The 12,569-nt window shown below is 40.2% G+C and overlaps 1 protein-coding gene across 2 annotated transcripts in view; it reads right to left on the reverse strand.

The window, feature by feature from the left end:
• The window catches only part of HTR1F (5-hydroxytryptamine receptor 1F), a 104,768-nt gene that overhangs the window by 7,686 nt on the left and 84,513 nt on the right, over positions 1 to 12,569 (reverse strand). Inside the window, exon 3 of one of the 2 annotated variants that reach the window (XR_007778078.1) lies at positions 127 to 3,828. The exons of the other annotated variant lie outside the window; for it this stretch is intronic. The gene's annotated coding sequence lies outside the window, so the exon portion shown is untranslated. Of the gene's footprint in view, positions 1 to 126; positions 3,829 to 12,569 lie in introns of those variants that run through there. 2 annotated transcript variants of the gene reach the window in all.

The raw sequence follows: 12,569 nt of genomic DNA on the forward strand, positions 1-12,569 counted from the left end.
TTTCTGTTTTCGTTTTCTTTTTCTGTTTTCGTTTTCTTTTTCTGTTTTCTTTTTCTTTTCTGTTTTCGTTTTCTTTTTCTGTTTTCTTTTTCTGTTTCTTTTCTGTTTCTTTTTCTGTTTTCTGTTTTTTTTTTTTTAATATATATATTGCTTTTAGCATTGGTGGGGAGAAAAACTTGCTGATCAGTGTTTAAGTACTGCTTTTGAATACAGGTTTTCTGAAGGTACTGAGAAGGGTGGGAGAAGGTGTTTGCTTTTTTTCTGTGTGGGTTCATTAGCAAAATGTGTCTTAATTAAAAAACAGTAACAGTAATCAGACAGCAAAATAAGCCAGGGATTGAATTTAGGGCATTTAAACTGCTACAGGCAGCAATAGCAGCCTTTGTGCTTTAAGTAATCACAAAATTGTGCCAGGGCAGAGAAAGCTCCTACTTTTCCACCTTCCACCAGGCTTCAGGCAGCTTTGAAATGGAACACTTCACTTGCCAGCAGGTGTCTCTTGCTCTGTTGGACACTCTGACCTGCAAGCCAATTGGATCTAAAAATTTTTATGGGGCTTTATAAAATTGTACAAATCCCTCCTAATGTGACTTCCTAATGTGTGTCTTTAGATACTGACCAAGTGATGTACTAAAGACAATTAGCTTCATCCATCATATTAAGTATGAGTAGAGGGAAATATTGCTGCTTTGGATTAAAAAAATCCCATTTAAGAAAGAGGAGCTTCTACTTGGATCTGGTAGGGGATGTGTATTTTGATCTTGAACTCCCATGTCCCAACAGAGAAGGAAGGGTAGAGGGACACTTTCACCTGATTCGTGGTGTTCTTAAATTCTTTCCTGCCAATAACTCTTCCTAAGGCTCCTAAAGGCACAGTGCATCCCTGGGACAAGGTTTGTAAGGGAAGTTCCTTGCCAGCTGAAGGCTGCTGCAGCAAGCCTGCCTTTCCTGGAATGCAAAGTAGATGTCTGTCAGGAGATTGAAGTGCGAAGCAGAAATTACAAGGTTGCCAACTCTCCTTACCCAGTCTGCATTTCTTCATGCTTAAAACCTTATTTTTTCTTTTTTCCCTCCCATATCTGCCAGTTAACTCAGAGGTAGAATTATTTCCAGTTCTTAATCTGTCAGCAAATATTTGTATATGCATGTTAAAGTAATGCTTAAGATTCCCTGTTTGGGTGATGCTATCCAGTCCATGGGACTGAGCACAGTTTGGACCTGAAATGTATTGGCAGCTGGAGGAATATCTTAAAAGCTGTTTAGTTATTGTTGTATGAGTCTCCACAAACTGGAGTTATTTATAAATTCCACTTGTAAAAGGTCACAACAGACCTGGAAACACAGACAACAAATAACTGCAAAATTACAGATAAATCAATTGAACTAATATCAACTAAAGATAATGTGGAGTTCTGTCTCCCAAGCACGCCTCAGGAGAAGCATAGGCAAATAAATAGGCTTAGCAGCATGCTCTGAATAGCAACATAACACAGGAAGGAAACAAATCTGCATCCTGGAGAATAGGTATCTCCATGTCTGAGCACAGGTGCTCTGATTTCTTACAGAATGGCAAAGGAAAGTACCTTTCTATGCCTTGAACCTGGGTTTGGTGCTTTTCTTAGTTGTGTAACAGTCTTAAAAATCCTTTGGTTGGCAAAATGATGTGCTGCAGTGTGCTTTGTGTCAGGCACAACAAAGATTATGCTTGCTTTAGATTTTCTGGATGTTTCTTTAAATTTGTTCTGCCAGCAGAAATAATCCCAAATGGCTAAAATGACAAAGTCTGATAGACTTAGCCCTGAAAATTACCACCCCAAATGTCTACTTTGTCATGTTATTGCAACAGAGATAGGTAGTGCTTCCACTGAAGCAGCTGAAATGCCAAGTCTGAAGCCTTCCTTTAGCTGCTAGGGAAGGGGAATTTGCCCTCTGCCACTGGATGCTGACAGGAGAGATGCAAGCACCAACTCCAGCAGGACAGGAATGAAGACAGTGCTCTCTGGTAGAAGGGAAGCACTGGAATAGCTCTGTCCTCATCTCCTTGGTGTAATTAACTTACCTTCATATTTCCCACTGTGATTCCCTTGCCAGGTTCTCTGCTTGTGTGTCTAGGACTGCAGTGTAGTCCCAGACTGCCTGTCAAGCCTGCCTGGAGGATCCTCCCCTGCTTGTTGTCATCTTATCTGTAGCAACCACTGCATCTGCTTATGTGGAGGAATGTGATGTTCAGAGGGTAATTATGCATTCCTTGCTGCTGCTAACGTTGAAGTTAAGGGTTTGGCTTTCTGTCTCCTTTTGGAAAATTAGTCACTTGCCTGTGTTTGCTCTTTATTTCATGTCCCTCTGCCATCTGTTTTAATCTAGCTGAGGGGTGTGGGGGGGGAGGGAAGGAGGAGCAGCAAGAACACAGGATGATGGACTTGCTTATATAACACGAGTCCCAAATCCAGCTTCAGTTACTTGGGTGGTCACAGAATGAACCTGTTATGATTTGATCATATTTGGCTGGAGAAAGAGAAGATTTCATTCCTCTATTCATAGTTCTCCAGAGGATATGACAGTGATTTGTTTCTTTGTTAGGTGAAGGGATTTGGTTTCCTCCCTCATTTGAGGCTGATCTGAGTCCCTAGGCCAGATCTCCCAGAATAAAGGCCTGGCTAGTTGTCTGTTGTGTTGTGTATGTTGTGGAAGAGCCCCAGAAATCAGGTCCTGGACAGTAGTTCCCATGGGAGCTGCTTCCTGCCATCTCTGCTGCTGCTAATGCTCAAAGCTCTTTAAATAAATAACTATATGTGACTATAACTATAAATAACTATAGGGTGGTGTTTGAGCACCCCAGCCCCCAGTGTGACCTCCACACTGAGCAGAATGGCACGACCATGATGATAAAGACAAAATCTCATGTAACCCTGTGGCCACCACCCTGTCCTTAGAGGCACATACGCTCTTGGACTTGGGGTTGGGATCTGAACTTGAACCCTCCTTAACATAAGTGGGCCACTCACTTCCATCCCCACTCTTTGGCATTCATCCTTTGTTTAGTCTGGATCTAACATGCCTGAAATGTTCCATTCAACCAAAAATTTTCTGTATTAAGAAAAAGTTTAAAATTTTTACTTTAGTCCTAGTGAAGAAAAAGCAAGGTTCCTGTTTGTTTTTACTTGAAGTTTTTTTTTTTTTCTTGATTGGTAGTGAATCAAAGAAGTGACTAATCACCCATTTTTTACCTAAATTGTACAACTAGATTCTTCCTAGGCAGGAGTGGCTTGTTTTCATTGCTATCAACTAAATTTGTACAGGGGGTTGAAAATGCAGAATGGTTTCCTTGTGTTCCAAAAAACCTGCCTTTTCAGGTAGGGGCTTGAAACCTGTAGGAATTACAAGGCAATGCTGGAGCAAGGAGGTTGAGAGGCAGTTTTAGTTTGCTTGAACAGTCATAAAATGCAGCCTTGTTTCTCCCACTTCCTACTCATCCTTATGCTTTGAGGCCATGTGTTCTTTGACAGCCCTCTGAAAACACTTGTGTGTGCAGCTGCAAGTCCCAAACCTCCTTCACTGACAGACCTCCCTCTGAAACTCTATTGCAAGAAGGAAGTTCAGTAACAAAACAATCAATATTTTCAAATGTATGCCTGGAGAAGATCTCTATTTCAATCTATAGCATAACAAAATATAATTTTCAGACTATACCCTGGTCCAACAGTTGGGGAATTATTTTTCTGCTCTGTGATCACCAGGACAGCTTTGAGGGAGAATTGGTCTCAGAAGAGTTTGCTGGAAGAGGAGTGAAGACGACAAGTCCCTGTGCTCCTCATCTGCAGCAGGATTCTGTGTGACACAAGAACAAGTCTGTGGCTGAGCACTTACAGTTAGGAGAGATGGCAAAATTCACTTAATCTTTAATCTCATCTCATCTCTGACTAGTTTTTGGAGACTGATGGTATTTTAGATAGTATTCGTCTTACTGCATATTTCCCAGTGTCTTTTACTGTACTTCTTCTCACTGTGTCATTTGTCTTTGTTCTAGTCCTCATCTGATCATCTTGGAGACTGAAGGTCATTTCCCCTTGATCTTATTATCCATATGGCATGGTATAATCCTATCTGATGCAAACTCTGCATTGGATTTGCCCTAAACAGCACTTCTCTAACATTTCCTTTATCAGGACTAACTGAGACAATTCAGGCTATTTCCCCTAAATGATGTGCATGTAGTCCTGGCTAAGAAGTACTTAAAGCAAAACAAACAAAACAGTCCTTTAAGCTGATGATTTTGGAATAGGGAGGGATATTAAGAGCACCAACCTTTTATAGGAAGCAGAATTCAAGATTTTTATTTTTGTCCTGTCTCCAAGGGAAAGACAGGGAGGAAAGCTGCCAGAAAAGCTGGAAGAATTTGTGGAAAGCTTTCTCAAAGTGATGCATCCATGGCACAGGATTCTGTTGTGGAGAAATGTTTGGTTTTTTCTTTCAGACAATGCTTTTCTGCCAGAAGATGATAGGCTGCCTTGCCTTGATCACTTCTACTCACCTTGATGACTTGTACACTTAGGTCAGGGCTGTCATTCTAAAATTCAGATTCTTTGCCCTCAAACTTAGATCTATGCTAACCAGGACATGATTTTTGATATATTCTGCATGGGGTGCCACAGTGCTGGTGATACAATACAGAGAACTGTTCTTGTACCTGCTTTCTCCTGCATGGAGACAGAGCATTAATGTGGGCAGGTAACTGATCAGACTTTCCATGAGCATCACAGGATAACCAGAAAGTCCTCATTTGCTTCTTTCATGTGCTTTTCCTGTTGTGTGGAGTTTTTGTTGTTGGGGGTTTTTTCTGTTTGTTTGGTTTTAATTATATTTTTTTAGGGATTTAAATCCTAGCATCGACACAACTGAATATTTTAGCCAGAAGAATTATGCTCACGCAGTGGATTGGCATAAATGCTAATGGCAGAAACCCCATTGGTTCCAGGGCTGTTTAAACCATCTGTGTCTTGAGATCTGGGATTCAGCTATGCTGGCAAAACTTCTCTAGTGCAGATTGGGCTTTAGCTTTCCTCCTTTTCACATTTTCCAACTACTCTGTAGCTCTTAAGCATGCCTTTCTCTTTGCTTCAGTTTCTTACTGCACTGCAATGTGATTCTCTTTAAAAGCTCCTGTGTTAGGTAGAATGAGTCCCAGGACAGCCTGCATGGAATCAAGTGTGTGGTGAGGAGAGCTGGAGAGATAGGGGAGAGTACATCATGTGCAAGAGTTGTGAGGAGCACTTTAGGAAGTGGAATGGCTGGGAAGGAGGGCTGCTGGAGTAACCCCTGCTTAGTGTTGGCATGTGTCTGTATTCCACACTGGGGCTGAACTGCATGGAAATGATACAAATACAGAGCTAAGATGCATCAAACAGCACTTCCACACAGTGCTGTGGAGGTCACTGTTTGGGATTTCTGAGATTTCTGGCAGGTTTCCTTGGCTCAGTGTGTGTCTGCAGCAGCAAGGATGAGAGGAAGGCAAACTGGAGCAGCTGCCCCAAGCCCAGACTGGCAGCTGGTCTGGAAATGACTTGTGTGTGGTCAGAACTGGGAGCCCAGCAAAATCTCCCAAGATCCTATTTTGGCAGAGAATGACTGTCTCTGCGGTCAGCTGCCATCAAACTTGCTGAAGAATTTCTGGAAACATTCAGCCTTGGGTGTATTTTTAGGGGTACAACACTTTCCAGAAAGCTTGTAGCAGCAGGACAGTGTCAAAAGTGTCCAAACACAGAAACAAGGATTTATCTTCCTTAGGAAGCTCCCTGGATGCGCCAGGTCTCTTGTAGTAGATGCTGTGAATACTAAATCAGCTCTTAAGCTCTCTAAAGCTTTGTGAACTCATTTTCATTTCTGATAGGAAAATAACAGACTGTCACACACAACTTTTTTCCTTTGCATAATTCAGATGTAGTTGTGACACTTGACACACAGCACAGATGACTGTGAATGGCTCCTTAAAATTTAAACAGATGATTCAGAATTAATTATGAAAACTAACCTTATAGTTGTCCCAGGAATTCAATACAGATAATCATTGTCTAAGAAGATCACCCAGCTCCAGTTGAACCCCAAAATTTCTCATTGATAAAGCAGCTAAAGAATCTTGAATGATAGACTAAGGAAGTATTTAAAAGTTTTTGGTTTTCCTGTTGTTGATACTTTTTTTTTCCTTTGAGAATCTATTGATGTTGGCTTTCTAAGATCTTTAAAACACAACATCGTGACTATGAAAGCCTCAGCACTGTACAGAAGTTTAGGTACAACTTTGTCCTAGGGGTTCTTGTAGGCAGCACTTTAGCTCTTCGTTTCCTGAGTTAAAAAAAAACTATGCAGTTTCAAAAGAGGGTTGTGCAAATCTAAGATTTAGATTGTAATCATAGCATGAAGAGGAAATAATTCTAGCAGCTGACTTCTCCTTAAGAAAAGTTCTCCTTAAGTTGTATTCTGAGAAAATGAAATTTGTGGTTTTATATGATAAGAATGTTTCTTTGAAAACCTGGTGCACTTTTGCAATGTATTTCAGTGTATGTCACAACGACTGTTAAAAAAACCTGTTTGACTGTACTTGCACATGATAAAATGAAATATTAGTCTGGTTGTGAAAAGAAGCAATAAACAGGCTGGGTCTAATTGCCCAAATCCACAGAAGGCACATCAGTGCCCTGAACTGCTGCAGGAGAGCTCAGAAAACCTCCCATTGATTCTCAGCAATTGCAGGCTTTCTGTGGCCCCTGTTGTTTCTGAGAGAGATCAAGATTGTAAGATGTGCTTTCACATAATGACATGGTAAAAAGCAAGAGTAAAGGACAGAGCCAAATGGTTAAAGTGCTGATCTTCAGAGACTGGAAGAGGCCTGGAGAAGTCAAAAGTGAGTCCTTGCTTCAGCATGATCTGGCTTGTTTGTTATGTATGGAAACAACAACATCATGCTTAGCACTGCTGGAAATGCCGAATTCCTTTCCCTGGGTTGCTTACAGCCCAACTGTCATATTGGGAAGCTGGAGGATTTCCCTAAGGACTAGAGCATGAAAAACTATTTTTCTACTAGGAGATTGGAAAAGACCAAATTATAACTTCAAAGCTGTCTGCTCAAAAATGCTTTTTCAATTTTAACCTCTGAAGCTACTGAAATTTCTGGAAAAAGGCTTTTAACATTTTAACATCAATGTACTGTTGATAAGCAATGAGACCTCTAGGACAGGTTCTGACATTGTTTGCCCTTGTGTAGGTACACATGTGTATATTGCATTATATTTTTCCCCATCATTTCTGTGTTTTCTCTTTTAAGAAGTCATCATTGAAAACTACATTTCCTTAGTGTTCAAAATGCTTCTTTGCTCTTTGAAGCTGAAGAACGTTATAATGTTTACTCTTCTGGAAAGGAGCAATGAACAGATTCAGGCAAGTGCCCACTTCTGTAGAATACCTTGGGGTTTTTTTCCTCATTTCAAGTTTTCCCATTTTCAGCCACTAAATGCTGACATTACATTCTGTGTTTCTTTTTCCTCTTTGTTTCTTTATTTACAATCTTTTGGATGTGATTAGTTCATATATACCAATTATACCCCTCCTAGTCCCAAGGGTTAGAGGCTTTCTTAAAAGGACACAGGGGGTTATCTGTGCATAAATCAGGAGGATGTTCTCTCTAATCAGTTGACCTGAGTATCTAAGGCTTCAGGTAAGACTGAAGAGAAGTAGTCAGATCACCAGCTGTTGGAACAGGAGAAATGGATGTGGTTGTGCCAGCATCTGAAGAAACTATGTGTATTTTTACATGGAAGCTCCATCTGTTTGTAGTTGCCTAGCTCTGGGATTTGAGGTTGAAAATTCCAACACCATTAGCTGCAGTTCCTGGCTCTGCTGTTTCTTGACCTCTACTGCAAGGTTATTATCCTTTCTGAAAATTCAAATGGATTGTTTTAGACCTAGGCAAGTAGTCACAGTATTTTCTACCTGCAAAGAGTTTGAGTTTCTTTGTTCTCTCTGTTTCTGATAATGCTTCCTAATGAAAAAAAATCATTAGGCAATAATTTAGGCCATGCAGCAAACTTTATCTAAAATCTTAGAATCGGTCATGTGGGAAATAACATTATATTATACACTTACACTCTTTCTTTTGATTACTGCAGTATGACCTGGTTTGACCATAATATTGACTGTCAGTATTCACTACATAATAGGCAGCACTGCATGGAAGAAAACTGCAAAGATATAACCATTCATTTATCAACTATTCTAAGTCCAAATTCAATTTTTAATTTTGAAAAAAACTCCTATAACAAACAGAATAGGAGCTTTCAGAAAATTTGTAGTTTGAAGTTGTGTTGTTCAAGGTAAAAATGCAGTTCACTGAAGTCCTTGCTTCCCTGTTATTTTCAGCTAGTAGTGGAAAAAATGCTGCAGACCTTTAAATACCATGAAAGTTTTTCTTATCTCAGTTGGAGATAAGATATTTTGTGAAAAGTAGGTGCAGAAGAGCACTGAAGAAAGAAGCAACCCCCCCGCCCCGGCCTAAAAAAAAACCCAGAAAAATAGAAAACAACCACAACAAACCAACCCCCAAAAATAAAATTTGACTATGTCTTATAATCATCAAATACGGCAGAGGATCATTAGATTAACCTTTTGTTATGATGAAAAGCATTGCTGTAAGATGTTTTTCAGCTGTATTTAATGGGATCAGTAGGTTTATGCTCCTTATTACATTGAAACGGATAAAGATTTTAATTTAGATAAATGGGTACCTGACATGGTCTGTTATTGTGGGTTCTCTTTTTTATATAACTGCTGCTTTTATGTTGGCTTCTGACTTCTGGGATGATTAACAGATAATTACTTTTCCTGTAGTGAGCAGTGCTGAATTTGGGTGGCAAGAAAGAATTATGTTCTTTGTGTGGATGTTGCAGCAGGAATGGTGTAGCCAGTGTCCATGGGGGTAATCCTGAATAAAAGCAGCTGCATCTGCCCAACTTGGCTGCCCTTTTTGGTTTGCCTCTGCCCGATTTAGAGAGCTGTGTCAAAATGTGCCTCTTCAGGCCTGAGAAACAGATGAATCAGTTTAAATGCTAGAGGTTGTTATTCAGTTGGGAGAAGTTATCGGTGCCGAACCTGTTTTGGAAAGGACATTGTTGGATGTCAGAGCGGGACAATACAAAACAAATCAAGCAACTGTGCTGGCCCCTTCTTGCCTCTCTGAACTGATTTCTCTCTTCTCTACCAGGGCACCTCTTTGCCACCTTGGCATCCATCCTGCACGCCCAGGATCCCATGTGCCCTGCAGTGTTCAGCAGCTGGTGCCAAGCAGGGTGGTGGGTTCCCTGCTGTTGCTTTGTGACTGCTAGGAAATCGTGCTTCATGATGTACTAAGAGAGCTTGGTGAGTGAATGACTTCAGTATGTAAAATGGACAATCCAGGACTTGTGTTTCATAAATGTATTAACACTGTCACCTCTGCACATAGTCCTGCAATGGAAGGATTAAATTAAGGTGTAAAATGCATTTAGGCTAGAAAGTATCCAGCTCAAATAATCTGTTACAATTTCCAGCTGTTCTTCCTTCCATCTGAGTGCAGGATACTTTAATCACATCTCTTTAGTTTCATCCAAGGTTACTTGGATGCTGTGGTGTGGAGTGCCAGTGATGACCCCCAGAAAGTTGTGCTGCAGGGTCACTCAAAAATAACAATGCTCAGTATCTACAGGTGTCAGCATGGTCAAATGGTTGCACATTGCTCAAGGTAAGCTTTTTAAAAACAAGTGATGATGAGAAGTTTGGATCTCTGAAAGAGTGAATGGCTGAAGCCTCAGGGAGCTGCTATCAGCAGTGCTGTGTTCAGGGGCGCAGCAGGTTTTCCTTTCTTCTCTCATCCCCTCCTGTTTGCATAATGAAATGCAGCAAAAAGGGGGTTTGCTCATCAGATGCTTGAACACAAGGCAATTATTTATCTGTCCTTTTCCTCCAGTAATTCCTTTACAGCTGGAAAAAATAAAAGCATTCCAACCTGGGCTCCTTGCCCTGTGTCGCTGACAGTCTCATACACGTTTTTCCTACGTTCGGCTGAACAATTGCCAGATCAAGGCTTAGGGTCTGTAAGCCTTAACAGGTTTTAAGATAAGAACAGTTTGATTGTTACTTAATAATGTATTTTTTTAGCCTAATATGATTAAAAATCTGTTACTGCCATGATAGTTGCTACAGAATACCCAGAAGGAGGATATTGAACTGTCTTCGAATTACAAGAAGTAGGTGTCATTGTGGCTCTTTTGCTCACATGTAAGAGTAGGTGCTTTTGTAGGGAAGAGGTGCTTTTGACCTTTTTTTCAACTGCTGGGAGTGTGCTTTCTTGAGTATTTGTGTGGGTGGGAAGTATGCCTGAGAAGGAAGCTGGGCTGCGTCAGTGACAGCATTGTGCTAACAGAAGTCTGCAGAATAATTGCTGAGACATCCGTTTAGGAAATTGGTGGCAGGGGGCTCTTCATTTGCTTGACTCTGTGGCACAACAAAGTTATTTTCCAGTCTGGAGCTGAAGGAAGTATTTGGATTTTTGACTGCCACTGTATGAGAGATTCATAAGAACAATAATAATCACAGCAGTTACTTCAGGCTTCTTCTTCTCCATGTGTTGGCTGCATTGCAGGTTGCTAATAAAAGTGGTGTTATAGATTGCAGTGGCTTATATATGGGAATAGGTCTTTTTATATTCTCAGTTCACCATGGATGATGTTTACTGCATTTGCACTTTTAAAAGCAGTTACGTAACATCAGCAAAAGGTGTGTCAGAGGAAAGGCAATTGACTTTGAAAAGTTTTCATAAGCTGTGTTATTAATTATTTATCTGTGTGGTCTCAGAGCAGGTAGTCTGAAAAGTAACTGCCTTTAAGAATGTCACAAAGACTGCCTGGAACTGCTGGGAGAGCACTATTTGGACCATTTATCTATCAAAACAAGAGACTGATGAGCACAGAAACTTTCTTCTGACAAGAGTAAAAATGTCAATCTGAGCAGTTCTTGCCGTTTCAAGCCTTTGCTTTTCATTTAAAATTCTACTGCCGTTTGATCAGAACAATAAAGTCTTGCTCAAATTCTGTGTCCTGTTCAATCAGGAGATTTTTTTATTCCTCTGTGCATGTTACAGATTCTAGAGAACTAACAATTCATTTGGTAGGGAGTGAGGAGTCCACATCCTCCTTCTGGACATGGTTTTTTGTGGTTAGAAATTATATTATATTGGCTATAAAGAAGCTTTTAGTGCTAATGCCATAGTCATATATAGGGGAGTTTTTGAAAAGACAACAACCATACTGCCTATATTTATTGACTTTTGGCTAAAGTCATAGATTCAGCTGCTTGCTTTTTCTGAAGCTCTGTTTATGACCAGAGAAAAGCTCTAAGATATCCTGTTTTCCATGAAACTGGATAAAAAACCTCATGCATCAATTTCTTGAGAAGCTCTTTTAACATTTAGGTGACTTTCTGTATACCTTTAAAGAACATTTCATCTTGCATTGATATTTAACTCAAATGAGTCTCAACCTATAGGAAATACTACTGCTAAGTATCTAAAATTGAAGTGATTTAGAGGAATTAAATGCAGTTAAATAGTATTTTCCTATTCTGCTATATTGCAAACAGTATGTCAGGGACTGTATTTGTTTAATTGCATTTTTGTATTTTGTATTTAATGGTACATCTGTTCCTCTAGGCTCTACTGCAATTTTCCTACTTGTACATAAGGAGTTAATGAAATAAACCTTCTCTATCAAGGAGATGTAATCCTTCCTCCAGCTCATAGAATTATGATAATAATAATGATTGGCAATAGAATATTCACATACATATAAATTTAATTACCCATTTTTTGTCTTTGGACATCTGGATTGCCAACAAAACAGGGCACTTAAATTGGTTTTTCGGTTTCTTTGTCTTAATAATCACTCAGATGTTTGATAATATTAGCAGTAGAATGTCTATGAGTAGGGAGAGAAGTTGAATATTTCCTGGCTCCCCTTTTCCTTCCTCATCTACTAGAAACACAGACACTGGTGAAGTTAAAGACAAGATTTTTACCTTTTTGCATTAGCTGCAAAGAAATGTAAAAAATGGGTGACTTAATGCCCCAGGAGGGGTTGAATAAGTACTTTCCTTTTGCTCTAGTGGCAAAAATGTCTTGAAGTAAAGCTGAGCTCGGTCCCCTGTTTCATAGAGCTTTTAGAATATTTTTCCGTGCAATTTGACTGAATGCTCCCATTTGGCTGCCTTTCCCATTCCATACCCCTTGGCAGCAGCAAGTTGGTCACATTTCCCTTGCAATCTCTGCACAGTCTGCAAGCAGTCTGAGCCATGAGCACTGTCCATTAGTTCTGCAGCAGAGAACCCAGCAGCAAATCCTTCCTGATGCATCTCCTGGGGAGCAGATTTGCTTCTTGGGTCCACTGCTTCTGATCCATCAGGTAGAAATCCAGCCTAAGCACACTGAAAGGTTACAGAGGACTTTGTGAGCTCTTGCTTGAACTTCATGGGGTGATTTATTAAGCCTGGAG

The sequence above is a fragment of the Serinus canaria genome, chromosome 1 (genome assembly GCF_022539315.1).
Source record: "Serinus canaria isolate serCan28SL12 chromosome 1, serCan2020, whole genome shotgun sequence".
Classification (NCBI taxonomy): domain Eukaryota; kingdom Metazoa; phylum Chordata; class Aves; order Passeriformes; family Fringillidae; genus Serinus; species Serinus canaria.